At 42.3% G+C, this 22271-nt stretch overlaps 1 protein-coding gene across 9 annotated transcripts in view; it reads left to right on the forward strand.

Moving 5' to 3' along the window:
• The first annotated feature begins 10572 nt into the window (after nt 1-10572).
• The window catches only part of PKNOX1 (PBX/knotted 1 homeobox 1), a 47956-nt gene continuing 36257 nt past the window's right edge, over nt 10573-22271 (forward strand). For 4 of the 9 annotated variants that reach the window (XM_075173245.1, XM_075173255.1, XM_075173221.1 and 1 more), the window contains exons 1-2: nt 10576-10691; nt 21899-21981. The gene's annotated coding sequence lies outside the window, so the exon portion shown is untranslated. Of the gene's footprint in view, nt 10692-16211; nt 16267-19635; nt 19657-21898; nt 21982-22271 lie in introns of those variants that run through there. The other 5 variants (XM_075173273.1, XM_075173281.1, XM_075173288.1 and 2 more) reach the window with 5 other exon arrangements.

Genomic DNA, 22271 nt, shown 5'->3' on the forward strand with positions numbered 1-22271 from the left:
ATGATAGGTAATGAACGAAGAGGAAATAGTATTTACATGCATATGGGTTGCTAGTAAAATTCTGGCTCTGGATGAATCTCATGGAAAAATTATGATAGATTTCTGTCATGCCAGACTTTCGCCTTGTCTCTTTAAAACTCTTATGGTGAAACTCATAGGGAGGTATGTCTTGCCCAGTTCGCATTTACTGTTGTAAAAGTATACATATGTAGAAGACTCACTGGTGGGGAATCACATATGGGACTCTATCCTTGAAGTCACTAAGCCGGTGAGTGTATTTTACACCTATTTATGTTGAGCAGACTCAGCAACTTGCATGAGGAATGTAATGTCCTGAAGGGCAGACTTCATAATTTGCGGCTGTGTATATATTTCCTTCATGAAACCACATTTATGTTTCTTTATTATCGTTATTATTTTAAAGGTTTTTAACTACGCACAACTCTCATTTCTTTTTCCATAAGCCCTGCTACCCCATCTTCAGCATTCTGACTTTTTAGATTTCAAATCTTGGCTACGGTGTTGAGGATCAGGTTGCCGGCTGGGGACATCTGGATGGGTTTGAGAGCTGCGCATATCATAATCAAATCTCTTAACTATATATTTTGAGTCCATGTTTTCATTCTTCTGCATTTCTCATTGTTTCGTATCCTCTCTATTTGTATGAGTATATGCAGTCTCATGCAATTATATAAAAATGGTTTCCTTATGCATGGTATGAATTTTTATAGCTTTACATTCACTTTCTTTCTTTCTTTCCATCATCCTATTTTGTGTTTAAATAGGTAGAATAAGTTAGGTAATATGTACACCGGGACTGCTCCACCATGGACCGGAGCTCTAAGTATCTCTGTTAACACATGCTATAGCCAAAGAAGTTTACAGCATGCAGAGGGAAAAGGTTATTGTTAGTGTAACTGAATAAGTATTAGGGTTAATATATAATGTATAGGTCTATGTAATGGATAGTTTTTATTCATCATAAAATGTTCAAATGACTTGCAGATGTATGACTGCTGCAGCTGTTGCAGACCTTGTAATGGCATTAGGCTCTGACTCAGAAAGCAGCTCGTTTGCCAAGAGGTTCTGGCAGTGGCTGCGGCTGTGATATTCCCATTGAAAAAAGTATTGTCAGCAGTGGAGGTGGTGATACAAAACTGAACTGGAGTATGAGGAAAGGGCAAGGCTGGGTCTAGGTACGACAGGAAAATGGGGGTTCTGAAAGCTTTCATTTTTTTCATGTTTATCAGTAGTGTCCTACCACTACGTGGTCTACTAGGGGAGGAGCTGGAATTTATAGTCACCACAGATTCTGGCTACATGCAGCTTATGTTATACTACTTGGGTAAAAAACACAAAACACCAAACCTTTGATAATGTAAAACTTTGCTCCCGTGTTTTAAAAAGAAAAAGCAAACTACAGTCCCTACATGCAGACAGAATTGAATCTCACTGTGCAAATGCAGTCCGTCACACAAACTGCGCAGCATGGGAGCTCGGCTACTTGCTGCCTATGGAGACGGTGCAGTCAGGGAATATGCTTAGCAGTCAAAGGAATGCCATCATCCTATGGATGCATACAGTACTCTGAAATAGTACTGAGGAAGCAAAAAAATCCCCTGCATGTTTTGTGATGGTTTTCCTAGGTCTGATTAAAGTAAAGAAAAGAATGAAGATCGACATTCGAAATAGGCACACATTTTATACGTGGGACGTCAGACTGAGATAAACATGCTGGGTTTGATACAGCTTTTTCATTCCTGTGCGACTGGAAAAGTAGAAGCATGATCATTTTTAGAAGAGAATTGGAGAAGGCAGTGCAAAACAAAAGCACAATCTTGACAGAGTTTGGTGATAATACTCACAAAGTAGGACTGAGGGAAGCAAACCCTAGAGACAGCTGTAAATCTCTGAAATGGTGAGGGAGCATAACAAGAGTCACATCTCAAGGAAGAGCGGATTTCGTCGCTGCCTTTTCTGATGCTTTAAACTACTTATGGAGTGTATGGGTTAGTTATGAAATGGACTGCAATGCTGACTCTTGATTTCTATAAACAGATACAAAGCCATAAGCAGTATTGTTTCTGGCACTTTTTGAAAGGCCTCTGCTGATTCCAGTGTGTTCTTTCTGACCCTGTTCAATGCCATATTTATGAAAGTAAAGCTACCAAAATATACAGATTATTAGAAAAGAGATTCAATCTACATGAACTTCACTTATTAGATTTAAAAAAACAAAAATTCCAACCCTTGCTGATGTGACTTATGCCTTACATGAGTAAAAGGGAATGAGTTGCTAGTAGCTCTTGTCTCCAGGACTCAAAATTCCTTGGATAAGAGAAAAAAAGCCAGCCAGCATGACTGCATTGGCTGTTGGCTGGGGCTGTGGGCTGGGACCTAGGTCTCCCCTCTCCCTGGTATGCCGCTCACTCGACCAGGGTTACTCGTTTAGTCCGGATGAGTCTTGGTCAGCAGCCCAAAGTCTGCTGGAGAACTTCACCAAGGTCCCATCAGTGGGAAACCGTGTGTGACAGCAGTGGGCTGTTGGGCACACCAAGCAATTCACCTTGCATCAGGGGCTGCACTTCAGCTCCTTCCTAAGAGCACGATGGGGCTTTCTGATGGATGCAGGATGTGACTTGGCTTGGACATGGGGCGTGAGAGCAATCAGGGCATGGTACAAGGCAAATTTTATTTCTGGTCTGATTCTGGATCAGATGTGTTTAAATAATCCTCCAAAGCATCATTCCATCGCCATCTCCAATGGTCAATAAATACTGTGTGCGATGAGAAAGAATGTCAGTAATGGATGGGTGCAGCTCCTGTCCCAGGAGGCCCTATAGCAATGGTATGAGGCATGTGGTCTGCAGATCTGTAGGATTTCATGCACCCCTTCTATGGGAGGAGGCTTAATTCTCTCCCTGGGAATCTGCACCCGCTCTGGGAAATAAACAGGATGTTGCAAACTCAAAAGAGCAGAAAAGTCTCTGCCGTGCAGCTTCCAGGTTAGATGGGCCATGGGGGAGGTGGGTCTGTATCCTCAGGCATTGCAGAGATTTGGGAGCATGCCTCTCGGGATGTGCCAGTGTGGCACAATGCATCCCTGTGCTGCAGATCCCCAACCCAGGTCTGAATGGGCCAGTCTTTCTCGGAAGAAGGAGCAGACCTTGGCAGGGACACAGGCTTGGATCCCAGAAACAGTATTGCCTCGCTAGCATAGCGCTCAGTCTCAAGCTAATTTGCCTTGCCTCTCAGCCCACCAACTAACCTGGGCACAGCATGAGGCTGGTATTACTCCTACTGCTTCTAGATCCAAAGCTATTTCATGCATAGCCAATATAGGGATGTCTGTATCTTATTGCTCTGCAAGCTGTTGACGAGTCCTTTCTTTCCTAGAATGTTTTCTCATCAATAAATCTTAGAAAAAATGTCCAGAAAATCTCCTATATCTCCTCTTTCTTGTGAGGAAAGGCTGACTTAGGTAGTCTAACTCCAGGAGAGACTCACTGGCAGGCAAAAGGACATTATAGATTTGCAATCTGTAAATGGGTTCAAAAAAGGGAATAAAGGAATTAGTGGAAGAGAAGTCTGCCAGTGGCCATTGAATATGATGGTCTGATTGCAACTTCTGATTCAGAAAGGTGCTAAACTATCGACCCCAGGCGCTCCTAAGACACACCAGAGGAAGGCTGACCCAGTTGTTTTCATGTTTCTTACACTCTTTCATTAAGCACTTACTACTGGCCACTGTTGGACTCAAGATAGTTTGACCCACATGTACACGTGGAAGGAAGGATTGCCCTGCATTTAAGAACTGGGTGCCAGCTAGGTCCATCCAGGCTGTCATGCGTGCACGTGTTAGCCTTGTACTTAGATGACAACAGCCCTTCATGTTGAGGAAGAACCTGAAAGCGTTAATGGGAATGCTGCCCCAAACATCAACCATCAGCTGATCCAGAGCCATCAGGTCCAGATGCCTGACTGCTCCAAAGAGGAAGGGCTTCAGCTAGATGTGGTGGTAGGAATGTGTGTCACACCTGGAATGACAATGTGGATGTGGGCCTGGAGGACATGGTGTAAGTACTGCAGCGTGGACCATCAGAGACAGGCTTGTCTACTTTCAGCCCAGGGGTGGGTGTGCATGGTAGTTTCCACAAATCCCACTCGGCGGAGACGAGAAGGGGAATGTTTGTGGAACGCTTCTGCCTTGGCATTTCCTATTTGCTTTTAGCTCAGTGCAGACGTCTGTGTGGAGCTCAGCTTTTCTCTTGCTTTGTGCTAGCCGCTCAGGTGCCTGGCTAGACAGTTGCATTAGGCAGCAAAGCACCTAATCCTCACTGAAGGCCACCTAATCCTCTCAGCTTAATGGCCTTCTACTCCTTCAGATAGTCCCTTCTTTATTTTTTCTCTATTTGTTCACCAGTTGAATTCTTTCCTCTTCTATTTGCAAAACAGTGTCGGGAGCAGGCTGGCTGGCTGGGCATTCTCATTCCCTGTTACCAACGCCTCTCCAAAATGCAGAAACCCATAAAAGCAGCTGGAAGTAAACGAGTAATGGAGAGGAAAGACAGGTCTCTATGGACTGAAGAAAGTGCTCTGTAGGCCAGTGTTTGAGAACCTCTCATTAATGCTTCCTGGTTACTTTTTCTGCATTTCACTTTGCCGAATCCAAATCCCGCTCAAGCTGGCGGGAATTGTTCCACCGACTTCTGTGAGAGTTGGACCTAGCCCCTGGTCTGGAAGGTAAAACTAGTCTCACTGGTTTTCTTTTATTTCAGTTGGTTTCACTTTCTGCTTCTCAACTCCCAGAATAACGTGAGTGCATTCATAGTCCTCCATGGTGGGAGTGATACAAAATATTATCTTTTTATGTTTTTCATAAAATAAAAATCAAGATATGTATTAGCAATTCCACCTCTGTCCTTCTGACTCTGCTTTTCTGCCCCTCTGCCCTGTTTTTTGTCCCCCCCCGCCCCCACCCCAGCCCTTCCGCAATGAGGTAAATGAAAATGTCTTTTTAAGTATAACACATTTTTGAAGAAACTTTGCAGTCAAACAACAAGATGTTCTCAACTTTGGCATCATTAAAAGTGGCCAGTTTGCCCTCAGAAGGTAATCTGTTTATAGTATCTCAAGTGGAAAAAAGATACGTTGGGTTGTGAAAGATGTTTGTTCCATCACCATGGAACTCCTCGCGCAGTTCCCAGGGCAAGGCGTTGCATGTGGGGAGGTGGCAGTGGATTTCCACATCACAGCTCAGTCTTCAGCTTTTAAGTGGAAGCTGTACTTTTATGATAAGCTCTTTCTCCTAAAATAGCAGTTTGTTCAAATTAACATCTCCGATAGCAGAAAGCGAGCGATGTAGAGTATGGTACTACAGAACATACAGAAGGGAACATTATCTTATAGAGCTTTGGGGTTTTATCCTCCAGATCGCCTAAAATTCTTTCCAAGTAACGTGTTAAGATATTGGTAATGCAGTGACTCAACCATATAAACAGATGGAGTGAGTAGTATGCAGCCAGTGATTCAGCTAATGTACAGCTCTCGAAATTCAAATTTGATTTGACAACAGGAGAAATGTTGAATAAGACATTTATAATTTTTCCTTTTTTGAAGGAGGCTTTAAGTACGTTGGTTTTTCTACTGAACAGAGAGGGTGGAAAAACAAGGACAATAATAGTTCATCAAAAGGATTGCATCTTGATCCCCACATAGAAACTCCTTGCAGTAGTACTGCACTGCAGTGCCAGCTCTTGGTCCGAGCCCAAGTCCTGCTGTGGAACATGAGCTCTTAATTTCTCCAGAGGGAGTGTTCCCAGCTGAGTTACACAGATCTCCATGATCTAGTTCAAGCAAAGCTTGAATTTATTTAGACTGAGTTAACTCATTAATTTCAGCTTTAAAATCTTAAAAGCCATATCCATTATAAAGTAAGTCACACATTTTTCCCAGGCTCCTCCTATACCACGTAAAGTTGTGGCTGCAGATGTGAATGTGCTGTGCCTGCAAACAAAGCGCGCAGAAGTTGCTTTTTGGAGTGCTTTCCAAACAGCCAGAGGACATCTAAGTTGTTGACATGTCTTATTACATACTTTTTTCCCTTGGAGTGATGAAAGAAGAAAATGGTTTGCTGCAAAGGCCTCCCATTGTTAAGAGATCAGCACTTAAAAACTCACCTGATTTTTATGGAAATCTGGGGAAAACCCTGCTCTGTTTAGATTATTCCAGTCTTATCACTGCAATTACACTCTTTATTCAGTAAGTTATGAGTACAGATTACTGCCACCTGCATGGAAGCCCATCCCTTCACCTCTATGTAAATGTTTCCTTTGAAATCTTAATTATGAAAGAGTTGCAAAGTACACTTTGCAAAAGCCATGAGAAGTTTCCTTTTTCTGAATAGGCTAAATGCGTATGAATGTTATATTATGCACACAGTTGTAATATTTACAACTTGGAAGTTACTAAAGGATGTCAGAGTAAGCCTAATTCACCTAGCAACTGTCCATAGGATCTAGTTTTGCCCTCCAATACATTTATGCAATCCTAATATCACTAAATCGCAACTGAAAGTGTGTTTCAGAGAATAGATTTGGGAGAGTGCTTTTCTCATTTGGTGAGACGGGACCTTCATAGCTTAAGTGTTTGCAAATACTTGGTCCAACTGTGAGGAATGCTCTTATATATCCGGGACTGTTGTCAGTAACCAAGTAAGGTCCTGACCCTACAAACATATCTGTGCGTGCTTTAAGTAATGAGATGTACTTAATGAGCATCTTGATCCCCACATAGAAACTCCTTGCAGTAGTACTGCAATTTAATACCTACAATGTGAAGAAAGTAGCAGAAGTTTGAGAATCTGAGTATTCTGTATTTGCAGTTGTAAGCCTAAATATTACAGAACCTCATTTTTACTACTTGTAATTTGCAATTACAAAATATTAAAATGGCATTCACCCTGGCATATAGGTTTTGCTTTTTTAGAAAAAAAAAGCAGCACTCTCACCATTGCATTTAAGTGAGTACACCCATACCAATGCAAGTTCATAGCATAAAACTATATCAGTTGTGTAATAATCCTTATAAAATGTGTAGTATGGAGAATTTCCTCATGATTGCTGTCTTCCGTCCTATGTATTGAACCCTTGTCCTTTTGCAGAACTGATGATGGTCAACACAGTTTGTTTGGATAATCAGAAACAGAGAAAGAAAAGGGTACCTATCCTTTCCCTTTTTGGGTTTTTTTTTTTTGGGGGCTGGGGGTTGCCTTTGAATCACTCATCTCAGTTACTTCTTCATTCTTTTCCCCTGCTGCTCCTCTCCTCCCAGTTCCTTCTATTTTCCAAATGTTGCAGGCTTCTCTCAAAAGTCTTGTAATTTTTAGTGCTTTTCTTAAATCTTCATCTCCTGGAGTCATTTCAGCTGTGATATTTTAAAAATTAAGCTTAACTTTTGAGCCTGCAGAGGCTGTATCAGAGAAAGCTGAAGATAAAATGAAAAGCAGGGACCTCTCGACAGTGGTTGGGAACAGTGCATTCAGTGAGTTTAGAGATGGGCAGCTGGAAGGCACAAGTTAGATCAAGGGTGATTTTTAGGTTACTTTCTTATGGGAATCATGTTTATATGGTCATATCATGTAGGTACAGGTACAGGTATATTTGGGGGTGTATCCATGTCGTTTGATAACATTTGAACATAGCGACTTACTCCAGCACTGTAGGAAATAGGATTAAAGCTGTCAGAATAATTCAGTTCCTGTAACTTTCATGAAAATAAGTTGTGGAGCAGGGAAGATGTATCATGTACTTCCTGAATAATGGAAAGTCTGCAGCGGAAGCTTTTAGGCAACAGCACCCACTAACTAAAGAGAGACCTTATGTACACCACAACTTTGGAAGAGATTTCAGTCAAAGCTTGCACCTTAGACCCTAAAGATAACAAACCATAGGCACAAATGTGTGGGGAATCAGGCTTTCTTAATTCTGGTGCTTGGGGGGTCACGTGCTTTAAGATCGAGGGAGGTAGAACATTTATTGATATTATGAAAAGCGTAAAAGGCTGAGGAGAGTAAAGGATGGAGTAACCTTAATTACAAAGGAGACCAAGAGATGGGATTACTGGGGTGAGGGGAAGAGAGCAGACGAGGAATTTCTACACCTGCCGTGTGTGAGGGGGGAGCTGGGGAAGAGCAAGTGGCAGGCAGGAAGGGAAGGAAAAGCAAAGGGAAGCAGGAGGAGAAGGGAAAAGTCAAGGTGGGAAAGGCATCAAGAAAGGCTTTGAAGATCACTGTGAGAAGAGATTAAACAGAAACTAAATTAGTTTGAATTTAATCTGTACTTTCTCAGAAGAAATTGGTGAACTCCTATCCAAAGAAGTGCAGGCAAGGCAGAAGGAGAACAAAGGGTTTGCAGGGAGAATCAAATTTGAAGAAGAGGCAGGTCTGGGCATGGGAACCAGTTAATTTTAAGCACTGTTTAGTGAATGTGTCACTAATGAATGTGTCAGGGATAATGAGAGATGAAACTTGTGGTAGAAGAAGCCAGCCTGGCCACAGGAACTCTCTTAGAGGTGGTGTTACACAGCTCAAGAGCAGTGTAACTGCAATACAGAAAGAAGCTCTTGTGAGTAAACCAAACTAAGAGTTGAATTTTTTTAAAATCTTGTTTATATAAGTCATTCACATGAACTTTGAGACCTGATTCACACACCTGAGCACTCTGGATTAGCATAGTTCATTTTCTTTCCCCTCTCTCTGCATGGTGTACAAGTTCTTTCTCTGTTCACAAGCCTGACATCCACGTGGTTCTGACCGTACAGGGAAAAACGGCTCGAAAACGAACTCCTGTAAAGGCTCCAAGCGGTCTGGCGAGAGGATGAAATGACTGTTTTGTTAGTGGACAAATGGTGGCAGTGTGCACAGAGTGACTAGATTGCTGAAGACCAAGAGCAACTGTGTTGGCTGAGCAGGGTCTTGACCCAGCAGTTATACTCAGAGGACTGAAAGCAGACCTGGCTCGCAGGAACATTTAACTAGCCGTTTCTATTACCAGTCTATTAGCCAGATCTTCTTTAAGTGGCCTGGCCCAGGAAAGTGTTACATAAAACAAACTAGGTGGCTTGCTACTGTTAAACAAACAGGAAGAGCGGCATGGACCTTGCAAAAATGTAGGGCATTCCCAGTTTACCAGGGTACAGGGTAATCAAGTAGATTTCCAGCTGCTGTTCTGCAGAGGGACTACAACACCTGAAACTAAACCTGCTTTGGTTTTGAGCTCAGCTTCGTAAGATGAGATTTGCTCTGTATATATTGCTCTGTATATATTCTGTACCTATAGCTTCTTCCCCACCTTCATAACTTTTGCCCTCAAAGAGAGAGGGAGAGGTTGCTAAGATGATCCTTCAGATGTCTTAAGAATCTGAGGAGCAAGGTAGAGATGAGAGGTCATCTCAGCAACTTAACTGAAAGGTGTACATTCAAGCCCTTTTGCACAGCAGAGAATCTACAAGAAAGGAACTTTAAAATATCCCAGCAGCAAAATGGCTAAGCCACGAGGCATGCATCTGTCGGAAACCACATTTTCCCGATTCTCCTGCTCCTTACTTAGGCACAGTTTAGGGAAACGGCATGTTTAACAGTGGTAGAACAGGAGGGAAGAGCTGTGATAGTGCTGTTTTCTTCGAAGTGGAGAAAGGAAGCAGTTTCAGTAAAAGACAGACGTCTGCACCCAGCACCTTTATTTCGGGTCACGGCAGGACCTCAGGGCGGGATCCTGGGGATATGCTGGTTGCAGTGCCTGCAGTGGGATGGGGGTTTGGAGGAAGACAGGGGCAAGTTGGGGGAGGAAGGGGCACAGCATGGCAGAAGGATCTGCCGAGCAGTTTCGCCAGGCAGCTGCACCACGCACTGTGCTGAGCAGAAGTTCCACCGCCCCGCCCCGAGTTTCTGGGACACAGGCCTGTACAGACTTCGGGGACGCCTTCTCGGGGGCGCGGGGTGACACCCCGCCAGCCCCAGGCGCCTCCTGCCACCCTCCCCGGGGCCACTTGACAAGGTGACAAGCGCAGACCCAACGGCCGAGGGCAGCCGGCCGAGGCAGGGGACCCCCCCGCAAGCCCTCAGCCCCTCCTCAGGCCGTGCCAGGCGGGCCAACATCCCCAGCCCTGAGGCGGCGAGGCGGCCCGAGGGAGGGCAGCGGGCTCTGCCTGAAGAGGGGCCGGCGGGAATCGACCGGGGGCTGCCCCCGCCTCATGGCTGCCGCCCTCGCCCCGTATGGCAGAGCCACTTGGTATCTCCCTTCCCCCCCCCCCCCCCCCGAGGAGGTGGTTTCACCTCCCCCCCACCTCCGACCCGGGAAGGGGCGTGGCCGGGTCCGCTCGGGTTTCACCGCCCCCTTCGTCCATATTCATGAGGGCGAGCCGGGAGGTGCCGGCGTAGGGAGGTGGCGCGCGGCCGCCCCGCCCCGCCGCTGTGGCGGCGGGGCGGGGCGGCCGCGCGCCACCTCCCTACGCCGGCGCGTGCCCCGCCCCCCGTGGTGAATATTGATGAGGCGTGATGCGCGGCGTGCTGTCGTCTCGGGCGGCGCGGCCGGTGATTGGCTGGGTGCGTGTGTGCGCGGTGACGCGTGTCGCGGCGGTGCGGGTCCCGATTGCTGCAGCCGCTTGTCAGTGTGACGAAGATTGGCACCCAGGTAAGCGCTGTCACTCAAACCCGCTCCCAGCCAGCCAGCCAGCCATCCATCACGGCGCGCCCGCCGCCGCCGCCGCCGGCCGGGCCCAGGCGTACCACCAGACCGGGGGGGTGGTTGGGGAAGGAACGGGGGGGCGAGCCCGGCACGCGGAACAGCGGGGAGGGGGCACCCGCACTCCGCAACTCGCCCAGAGGGGGGTTAGGGGCGGTGGCGGGCAGGCGCGGGGAGGGGAGTTGGGGGGGGGGGGGCGAGAGCGAGGAAATTTCTGGAACGGCCGCCGTGTAACCGTTGTCTCCTGTGGGCGCGCGCCGGCGGGGGCGCGCAGGCGCCGCGCGCGCGCGCGGGGAGGGGAGACGGGGCGAGAGGGAGCGCGGGCCGCTGTTCGGCGCCGCGCGGAAGGGACGCGGCGGCGGCCGGGGAGGGGGGGCAGGAGGAGGAGGAAGAGGAGGAGGGAGAGGGGGCGACGGGAGGGGGGGACGGGATACTTAAAGGGCCAGTGCCGTGTTGGCAGGCGTTCCTTGGGGGTGGGGGGGCAGGGGCTCTTCGGGGTCCTCCTCGCCTCCGCCTCGCTTCCGCCTCCCCTCGCTGTCGTGCGAGGCCCCGCTGACCCGACCCGGCCCAACCCAGCCCGGGGAGCCCTCGCCTGTGGCGGGGATCAAACCGCCGCGGCAGCTGCCTCCCATCCGCACCTGCCCCGGCCCGGCCGGGTGCGGCCCGGGGGGGGAGGAAGGGGGCTGCTGACGGCAGTTGGCCGCTGCGGCCGCGCGTAGTCCCCTTGCCGGCGCCGTGGGGTGCCAGCCGGGGGTGGGGTGGTGACCCCCAGACCCTGCCCCCGGCTCCGTTGCCGCTACGGTGGCGGAGCCCGGCCCGGCCCCTGGGAGAGCGGGGGCTGGCGCGTCTTTGGCTGTGCTTCCCCCCCGCCTCCCCTCTTATTCATAGAAAGCAGATTCTGTTAGCGGCTGGCACTTGGGGCAGTGTGCGCAGTTCTGGCGTGAGGTGGTTTCTTCCTCTTTTTTTTTTTTATTTTTTTTTTATTTTTGATGTGACCTCATTGTCTGTTGGCTCGGTTACGAGTAGAGGCTTCTTGACACCTAGACTGAGGCTTCCTGAGTGTTTACACAGCCGCAATTAGGAGCTGGAACTTGACATTGCCCAGAGGCCCTGCTTATGATGTGTGTAAACAATAATAAATCAAGTGCTGGTTTTATCCTGAAATATTGTCTCAATTAGCCACATGTCCCGGGTCTCCATGGAGTAGTCGATAGCTTTCCCTCATTCACGCAACGCCAGCTGTATGGCCCAGAGTTCATCAGTTAACAGTTCAAGTACTTAACATGTCCATGTGATACGTCTCTGTATAGCTTATCACTATATTTTTTTATTATTTCTTAAATATTTTCTGTTGTCCTAAATGGGAATGTATAATGTAATTTTAGAGACAGAGTCACAGTATTTATTCTTTTTTTGTAATCTGCTGCTGTGGTTTGTGACCCCTTTTTGTCAGTTACGTCTAAGTAAATGACTAGTATGGTTTTGGGAGGGAGAATGAGACTCTAGATCTGGTACGATACCCTTATAAGTGAATTTTTATGTCATGCAATGAATTACTTTTTTTTTTTTTTTTTTTTTTTTTTTTTTTTGTCACATACAGTTAAGAGCTGCCCAGGCAAGATTCATTTTTGTCTTGCCTCTATTTGGAATATGGTGTGTGCATGCCATTAAATGGATCACAGGAGTAGGGAGCATGGACAATATGTTCTGGTCTGCGGATGTTGGAAAACACTTGAGCCAGCATCCCATGGAGGATAGCAGGAGGGTGTAGATCATTTTCAATGTATGCTAAGTGTCTCATCGAATTGTTTTTTTAAAAAGCTAAAGAATTCTTTGTTAGTCTTTATAAAAACATGCACATACAGTTAGTTCATAATACTGTTCATAATTCTATTCTAGAGCATGCTCTGCACAAAGTCTCAGCAGTGTAGATTGTTTGATTAGGGGAATTGTAACAACTATATTTTAAGAAATTTTTGCACCTTGCAATTCTCTGAACTGTGAATACACTTACAGGTTGTTCCCTTTCCTCTATGGGATATAAACTGTTTACGGTCTGTCTGTGCTATGGGGTTATATGCCTTTAGTTATGTGTAACTATATATATATAACTACTATATGTGTAGTTAAAGTGATATAGCTTCTGCAGCTGGGTAAGCGCTGAAGTCTTGTTTAAGAATGAGTCCTGGTTTGTCCTTGTTAGCTGCATGTACACATTTTGTGGATTCTGTTGAACCAGGAAACAAATTCTTGTGATTGTATCAAAAATCCTTCTATGTATTTCCAGACCTCGTCATGGCTAGAGTATCAAGCAACAGCAAATGCATTTTAAGTGCATTTTCTAAATAGTTCTGTAAAATAAAATTGCAGAATTATCCCTTTCTGAGTCTGTATGTAGCCATATATAATCATTACATTTAAGTTTTCAAAAACTTGTGAGGAAAAAACCCAAAACATTTGACATGTATTCAGACTGAAGAAACAGTTTCACACTTCTTGGTATGTCGTTGTTTTCAATCTATCCAAAATAAGTAATTCTGATTTTTTTTTCATGTATCTTCTGTCTTCAGTTTATTTTATGAAGTGTATAGTATATTTTTACTGTTGACTGTTACCGCTTTACATATTTTTTTGTCATCTTGTGATTAAAGTAGCCACAGGAAAACTTCAGTATAGGTTTCGCTGTGTTTTCTTAACGTAAGCTTCAGTTAAGTGGTGAAAGGCATAGCGCCATTTACTTCATTCGCAGGGTAAAGATAGGTAGTGTAGAGGCTATTGCACTGCGCTGAGACTTTGAAGACTGATACTGTTCATTCTCATTGATCTTCTGAGTGATTTTGGGGCATGCATTTTTTTATCTATGCCTGTGTATCCTTCTCTACATAAATTGAATACTAATACCTGTCTCATATCTGAAGTGGGTCTTATTATCATGTAGTGAAAGTGCTTTGCTGGACTGGAATTTATCTTGTTACCATTTCCTATGTGCTAATAGGAAAACTGAGAATTCTTCAAATTTTTTGTATGTTGTTGTTACACTTGGTTGGGGTTTTATTTTGTATTTGGAAATTTCGCTTTGGCATGTAAAAAGTTAGCCTTGATTTGTACTCTATCTAGATACAATTTTAAAGATTGGGATTATCTTTTGAATATAAAAATAATGTTTTAAAACTAAGTCCGTGCAGTCTTTCATTAGTGCAACTGAGAGGAGTTTAGAATAAATTAAATATATGTGCTTATTCTAAATACTTCAGTCTTATAAAATGAATATGTATTCTAGAAGCTGTACTTTCTTTTTCAGAATTTTGCTTTCTGACTGTATTTTTCTCATATCTTTTCCTGTACTGTAAATGCAGTGCTGTAACAAAGTCATAATAATTCTAAACTTGCTGTGGTAGCAATCAGAAGTGTTTAGGAGCAATTCTATTTCCTGGAAAAGAATAACTCTTCTGCTGTTATTAAGCCCTGTGCTAACAGCCAAGGGTGAATGATCCACAGAACCACTACTGTGATAGTGGAACTGCTTGTTCTAATGGCTCTGTTAATGTCCTGAATAAAGAGAGATGTAGTCCAAATTGTATTTCAGAATATTATGTAGTGGTCTGGGAGCCAAATGTTACCTCTGCAAAACTGGCACACATGTGAAAGCTTACAATAAAGCAGATTAATATTTTTATTTTGGTGTAAGTAAGACTGAATTTTTTTGTGTGTGTGAAATTTAAAATTCCACAAATGTTACTTCTCTCTTGCAGCAGCTGGTTGCTTCAATCTCACTTGTTAAAAGAGTCTGTAGGTTTACAAATGATAAGTCTCTGGGGGGGGGTTATTTTACCACAGCTCAATGCTGTACAAAATGTAAAACAACTTATTGCTCTTCTAAGCCAGAGGATTCCAAGAGCAAGGAAAAAAGCTGCTGATAGAGTTCTTTCATTTGCTTGCTTGCTGCCAGATGTTACCAAAGTATTTTACCCAGACCAGTAGAGCTCTCCCTAAGATAATTGAATGCTGAAGTATGCACGTTTGTTAGCAGGTTCTTCACTTTGTTCGATAAGATTGTTTCATATCATAACTGTAGAACACAGGTATCATCAAACGGAACTAGGAGTGGGGTAGAAAATAAAATGACGACACCAAGAATCTGGAAATACTAATCTTCGTTGTTAATGGAGCACTGGCATGCTTTTATGGAGTTGGTAAAGGGCAGTAACTTGGTTCCCCTGCCAGCAGTGTGGGGTTACCAAGTCGTGTATGTTGCTGAAGGACAAAAAGGAGATTGGTGTTAGAAGTGGAAATAAAACTTAGGTCTAGTTATTGTCGCATGCTTGCTTGTCATCCTTCATATGAACACGCTTGTTTGTTTTTAATATAGCAGCTACTCCTTTTTTTTCTACATATGTGTATAAAAGAGCTATTTGCTGTTAAACAGGAAGGCCATTTAAGAACTTAGACAGTCAAAAGGTGATTTTTGAAAATGGGAGCTGACTCTGGTAATCACGTACTGTCCCTTAGCCTGCTATACCTATGGATCTGTAACTGTCATCTTCTGCAGCTGACGGTAAATTTGGGAAAAAAAGTAGAATGTGGTAGCTTCCTGCTGGTGTGCTAAAAGAGGGATCCATTTTTTTAAACCACCAAATTCCAATTTATATTTTATATGTGACCTTTTGGAATTGCCTGTGTTTTTTCTTGAGGACAGAGGAAGCTAGGAAATGTGGCTATACTTCACATCCTGCTTAGCTTTTTTTCAAATTACATAGCAAACAAAACAAAGGGAAGAGGATATTATAATACTTATTACTGAAAAATAAAGTCCAAGTCTCTCATATTCAAAGAAAATGGAGGCGATTATGAAACAGAAATTGGAGTAGTATACATGTTTAACACGCCTAGAGAATATGGGAATGAAAATGAGTGTGCTATGTTGTATATTTTATAACTAAAGAACTTGAACTTCCAGGCCAGTTTATGATCACTGAATTTATATGGGTTCTAGCCCATTTGTGTGTGTTCTAGGCCACGATAGTAGTGATGCCAGGAGTAAGGTTACCTGTTGTTTTTTTTTTTTTTTTATTTTGAGATGTTGTTTTCAGTAGCTTATTTCTTAGTCATACTGAAATTTGCCATAATGAGTATGTTTGAGGCTAAAATGACTCAGCATTTGAAAATTACTTTAAGAGAAAGTAAATATGTTAATTTAAAAGGGGGGAAGATACTTGTTTGGCTTATTTAAGAGCATATCAACACCTCAGTTCTGGAATTTAGCATTGCAGAGGAGAGAGGGGAAGAGAGCGTAAACATTCACACGGAGCGTATGGCTGTTCCTCCAGAAACTTCAACAAATCATAACTCTTGAAAAACTGGTTCATGCATGTTACTCGGCAAATATTTATTAACTAAACTTTCTGAATTTTCCATGTAACACGGGTATCTTCCTGTCTGTTGGTCCTTGCATGTCACCTGACTGTGCAGTCGTCATCTGGACCAAGTAGTTAAGCATGATGCATCCCACAGCAGTAGGTGATGGGTAAGTTTAATCCTAAATAGTCATTCCCTATCTGTGCTTCTCCCCCAACCCCAGAATGCTTAGGCAGCAGTCGTACTCACGGGGGGATGAATACTGGTGTTCGGATAGGAAAGTAAGGAAGCATGAAGAGCGTTGGCAGCAGGAAGAGGCTAGAACACAGCACATCTTCCTTGCAGTTGAACTGCTTGCTTCTGGTTCACCATTGCTAAAGAGTTGTGGACAAAGTGGAGCAGGAAAGGAAGAATTTTTGTTTAATTACCATTCTGAAAAGAAAAGAACAGTTCATTTTAGGGCCTACACTTAGCAGCAAAACAAAGTTGTTCATGTTCGACCAAATGTTAAAGAGTCAAAAGAGGGAAGATTCTGGAAAAGTTACCAACGATTGCAACCAGATTTGACAGAGAGCTGCAGGACTAGGATTTTGTGTCACTTTAGTTTATTCAACGAGTTCAAGTTAACACTTGGTTCGTTGACAGGCTTGTTACTTCTGAAATCATAAAGGACATAGAAATTAAATAACTGACAATGGAACATCTTAATTTTGGTGAAATGTTTAAATGCCGAAAATGTGTAGAGGGGATTTTCTTTTGCATTCAACATCTTAAGTCCATTTTAAATGTAATTATTAGTTAAATAAAACTCCTCTTCATCCTTTAAGTGCACTTCAGTAGCATTAGGAATTGTCTTTCATAGAAAAAATCATTAGTAACTTTTACGGTTTTATAATAAAAATGTTGGAAAACTTACATATACTTACATAAACTGCTTGCTAACATTGCTAACATTCAATAGCAATAAAGGCATAGTGAGATTGGTGGTTATTTATGAAACCACAAAGTATAAACACAAACAAGATTAATTTCAGTCATAGTTGATTGGGTGCTGATACAAATAATGATTAAAATAGGATTTCCCTTTGCTTTGGTTTAATTCACCTGGAAGGATATGATAAAATGAGTGTCTCCAGAAGTGAGAGATTCACTACACGCTTGTGTGGGTATTCCAAAGGCTTCAATGGCAAAGGGATGGAATTTTGTCTAGCACATACACAAACCTGTAGTTTATCCATGTGGGGAATGCTGGAGAAATGTGGAGGGTGCAGTCCTGTTTTTTGGGGTTTTTTTTTGGTTTTTTTTGTTTGTTTTTTTTGTTTTGTTTGGTTGGTTTTTTTAAATGGAATTGTGTTTGAAAAAGTAATTAAATATCATTTAAGTAGGAAAGTTGTACTACAGTCAGTTGCAGCTGTTGCTGATACACATCCTCTGGTATGTAAGGGTTTTTTGGTAGTCTTTCTAATGCAGTCCTCTCTTACCACAATAGCAGCAAGGCAGATTGTACACTATCTTCTTGATTTTTGGGTCTAAAATGTTATGATGACAGCACATTGGGTAAATACTGAGGGGGAAGAAAGTACTTCTCTGTCCTGTGACAAGTAGATATGTGTGAGGAATCATGATGTGTATGCTAGGATTCACAAGCAAGAACTGTAAAAGTCCTTCAGTTTGCAGTGTTAAGAATACAGGAAAAAAAAACCCCTGAAGGAATCTTCATTTACTATGTGAATATTGGGCATGAATGAGGGAGCGATGGGAAATATTTTTGCTCCCTCATACCCTAATCCCTCCTGAGTCTTGGAGCAATTAAAGAAGGGAGGTTTCCTTTCTGCCAAGTTTTGTTTTCCTTTTACCAAAATTTCTGTTTAGTCCCCTTAATTCCTTACTATTACTTTATGGAGCTACTTTATAAGTGGGGTCAAATTACAGTGTGAAATGGGTAGGAGAAACTGAGATGCAGCAGGAAGCTTCTTGAATTTGAGAATCTTTTAATAGTTACAAGAATGAGGTTTTCATTTTGCAGAAGGTAGGAGAGCAACCTGAGGATTTCCTTCTGCAATGCCAAGAGCTACCTGGAGGCAGGATACCTAAGCATACTGAGGGGACATTATTTTATGACTAGATTGGATAGGATTTCTCATCTTTGTCTTCCTTCTTGTTAAGAAGCGCTATGGTAAATTAGTGATTACATGAACCATGAACGTGAACCATGATTATGTATGCTTCCCAAGAAATATGCTGGTGTAAACACAAAGGATGGATGCAGAATTAAGGAGCTGAAGGTCTTCAAAAGACCCAGATGCCCTTAATTCTGCTTTTGTTGTTGTGCCTTGAGAAATTTATATTGTCTTATGCATCCTTAATATCCATTTTATCAGTGTTACTGCATGTGCAATTTTAGCTTGTAAAGTGGCACTTTTTTTTATAATTTTTTTTTCATATTTGGTACCTGCAAATAGGAGAATTTCCAGAATGCCTTTAAAATACCAAAAGCAGAGTTTACACAAAGAGTGGATTGCTAAAAGGACACAAATCTTTTCATGAGATGGTTTGTTGTTTGCCATGCTGTGTGACATTGTGTGGTGATGCTTGGAAGATAGTGATATAAATACTTAGTATGGCTTGTTAAGTTCTGAAATGGGATGATATGAAAAGAGGATGCTATGAAAGATTAATGGGACAACAAAGCAGTATATATAGAGTTGGGAGAGGTCTTGCTGAATAAAGTCAGTGTGACATAGTATATATGTTCAAAATCCTACAGGCAAAGAAAGGTTGATGATAGCTAGTAGTGCAGCCTGTATTTCTGAAGAAATTTAACCTTAGTGGTGGATTTTAATTTATTTTTAATTTTCAGTTTCTTAAAGTATAATATGCATTCAGTTTTTTAATGTAATCTCATACTCATCAAGATTAATACATAAATAACGTTATTGCACCACCAAACAATAAAGGGAAAAAAGTGACAAGAAGTAAATCTCATTTTACTGCAGCCGAAAATTGGTTTTGTGGCTTTTTAGGGCTTGTCTCCCAGGGAAATTGACAGCGTAGCTGTCAGTAATAGCTGTGTCTGCATAGTGTAACTTCCTGAGGCTGATATTATATTCCTGAACAGGAACATCATCTTTCTAAAAGTATAATATTCCAAATAATTACTATACTTTGTAAGTACGTAAGATAGAGGAAATGGAAGCCACCTTGCTGCTGAATGAGCAGTACTTTCTCATTGAGCACAGTTTTAATGACGTTCTGTGCATCAACTTCATATTGATTTGTTTGTCTTAATTTTAGTGAATGTCTCTTTGTAGGCAGGTTAGGGATAGGTAACCACTGCAGCAAAGGTAGAATGAATCCCTGGTGGCATGTTGTCATATGTACTCTACATATTGCTTCACTATTATTATTTGAATCTATAAAAATATAAATGTATCTTGATCTTAATGTCTGCTGATATTTTTATATGTGAATGTATGCACAGGTCTTTGTTTCTTACTAGCTGACATGCAATATGAGAGAATGACTGAACAGAGAGTTCTTCTACGCTTGAATGAACAAGGTCATATTTTACTTTGTAGTAAAAACTTCAATTGTGATATGCTTTTTAAGTGACAAAGCAAGTTGCCCTTCGTTTTGGTTTCATAGTTAAGTGTCGTCTTTATTATGATAACATGACTTTAAAGCTTGTCTGCAAGAGGAATAAAAGGAAAAAATGAATTGGCAATAGCAATTCCAAGTTTAGGCTCCACAGTGCCTTGGTATTGTCTCCATCCTTTAGCAGGTGTATGGGCTCCCTGTTTTTCCCCGACTGGAATATGCGAGAGGACAAAACACACAAGCTCAGACCTCTCTTGTTTTCTTGTCTGATACGTTTTAGGGTAGACTCTAGTCTCAATTGCTGTCAAGTGCCTCTTGGAGGAAGGCAATATGACTGCAATGTCCTCTGGCTCCTTCTCAGCCAAACCTTTTCCTCTGCAGCATCTTTCACCTGGGTCTGCATTTCTTCAGTACCTCTTTCTTTCTGCCCTCGATATCTCATACACTCTCTAGAAACTTGCCTATTCCCAGAGTTTCAGTGGAAGGCTTTGCAGGCAAGGGCTACTTTCTTCTTCATACATGAAATATTTTTGAGTGACCAGATCTGGCAGCAGTGGCACAATCGGTTCTTTGCTGCAGTTGTTTCTGAATGAAGGGAGTAGGTTTTTCAGATTTGCAATGGTGAAGTAGTCCTTCTCTATGTCTGAGCAGAGACAAGGAATAGATAATCCCAATTTATCTGGCAGTGACCTATATATAAGGTGCTATGAATAGTGAGATGTCCTCTACTGGAAAATAGCCCAGTAAGTTGAGGTAGGTGAAAATGAGTAACAAAATTATAGAAGATAAATAGCATGCGAAGAAGGGAGTAAGAGAGTACGCTGTCTTCTCAGAACAGCATTAAGAAGTTACAAAAATGAGAGAAGCCCATTGTTTGGGGACATAGGTCTTTGACAGTTTAAGAGAAAGTGGTAAGAACTTTTAATGTGTCATCTGCCCCTTGAGGCTTCAAGACCAGTTGTATCAGTTTGGACCGAAACTCCTTCTAGCTCAGTATTTCATCTCTAACCAATGACTGAAGCTTATACCACCTTGTAACTCTTCAGAATATCTTCCCTGCTCTTTTAGAGCTAGGTTTCATGAACCAGAGATGGCATCTATATTGAGTGGACCTTAGCATTTTGTTTTTCTGTGAACTTGTCTGAAAAACATTACTTCTACACTATGCATAGATAAAATTCTGTTCTCAAATCCAAATACCAACTTCATTTCACTATCAGAAATGTTTGAGTTACTTTCATTCCAGTTCTTACGCAGTTGGCAAAACTGGGAACACAGAAACTTTGTGTGAGAGATGGAGGTAATCTGATTCAAGATCTCAGGTGTGTGTTTTAGCCATCATACCATTTCAGATGGCCTTTGTGCAACATTAGTGTCTGGAACTTTTTGCAGGCTTTTTTTAATGCTTTTCAGCAGTTGTGTTTTCTAAATACATTTTCACAATCTTTGCTACTTTGCTTTCACAATCATTACTACTTTTTATAAATAGCTTTAATATATCAAACAGGTGCTATTAAAATAAATATAATTCAAGTAATTTCAAGTGGTAATGTTTTGAAAGCTTTTTAAAATTGCTGAATAATCCCGTAGCAGAACTTGTCTTCACAGAACATGTGATCCTAAAAATGGCTCGTGCCCCTCCCTATAGTCTATTAGTTTTTATCATGTAGTAGATTACTTGATCATAGCCATCATTAGAATACGTTCCATGGTACAATCAAAGCATGATTATGAAGGAGATTTAAATCTAAAAAAAGTCTTTCACCTTTCTTGGTTTCATGCTTGATTTTTACAACACTGATGAGTTATTCCTATTTGCATTTCGTAGTTTTATTTTTGGGATGTGTCTTGTCTAGTCAGACACTGAGCCAGAGAGTAAAATACAAAGGTTGAACAGCAAGTGAGTTAGCAGTCCAAATGTAGCCTTCTGTTACAGGTGTCAGCAAAGACAAAGGTAAATATGGAGAATTAATGGAATAACATGAGGGAAAGTTCAAATAATAGCATGGGGTAGTAGGTGTGATTAGAGATTATTAAAAATGCAAAAAAAATTTTGCAAAACATGCAAAAAAAATCCTGTCAGTTTATTTAAACTTGGGAAGGGAACCACGTAATAAACCAAAATATTTTCTTTAATCATATTGCCTTGGAAAATATGTTCTATGTTGTTGTCTCCTTCTGAATATTTCTCTGTTGGTTTTTAGGTTTCTGTCCTCTACGTTGTACATCAGTGGGATTCACTCTGCTGGAAAAAATAATGTCGTCTTCAACCCACTGAATGAAAGGGGTGAGCAGGTTTCTCACGGCCAGTATTTTATCTCCTTTAGAAAGCAGTGTGCTCTGGAACCAAATGTCATTACGTATTTTGATGAAAAGTGAAGCCAGTTCTAGTTGCTTTTCACGTGTCAAACAGGCTTGCTGTTTTGATTTTTGTTTCTTTTTAACTTTGTGTGTGAATATAAGGATCTATGTTATAGAGCAAGTGCCAGGACTAAAGTTAAGTAAGAATGAACAAATAGCCATGCTGAATCTGCCAATGGTCCATTTCTCTCTGAAGGACTTCAAAGGAATGTGTAT

The sequence above is a fragment of the Calonectris borealis genome, chromosome 1 (assembly GCF_964195595.1).
Source record: "Calonectris borealis chromosome 1, bCalBor7.hap1.2, whole genome shotgun sequence".
Classification (NCBI taxonomy): domain Eukaryota; kingdom Metazoa; phylum Chordata; class Aves; order Procellariiformes; family Procellariidae; genus Calonectris; species Calonectris borealis.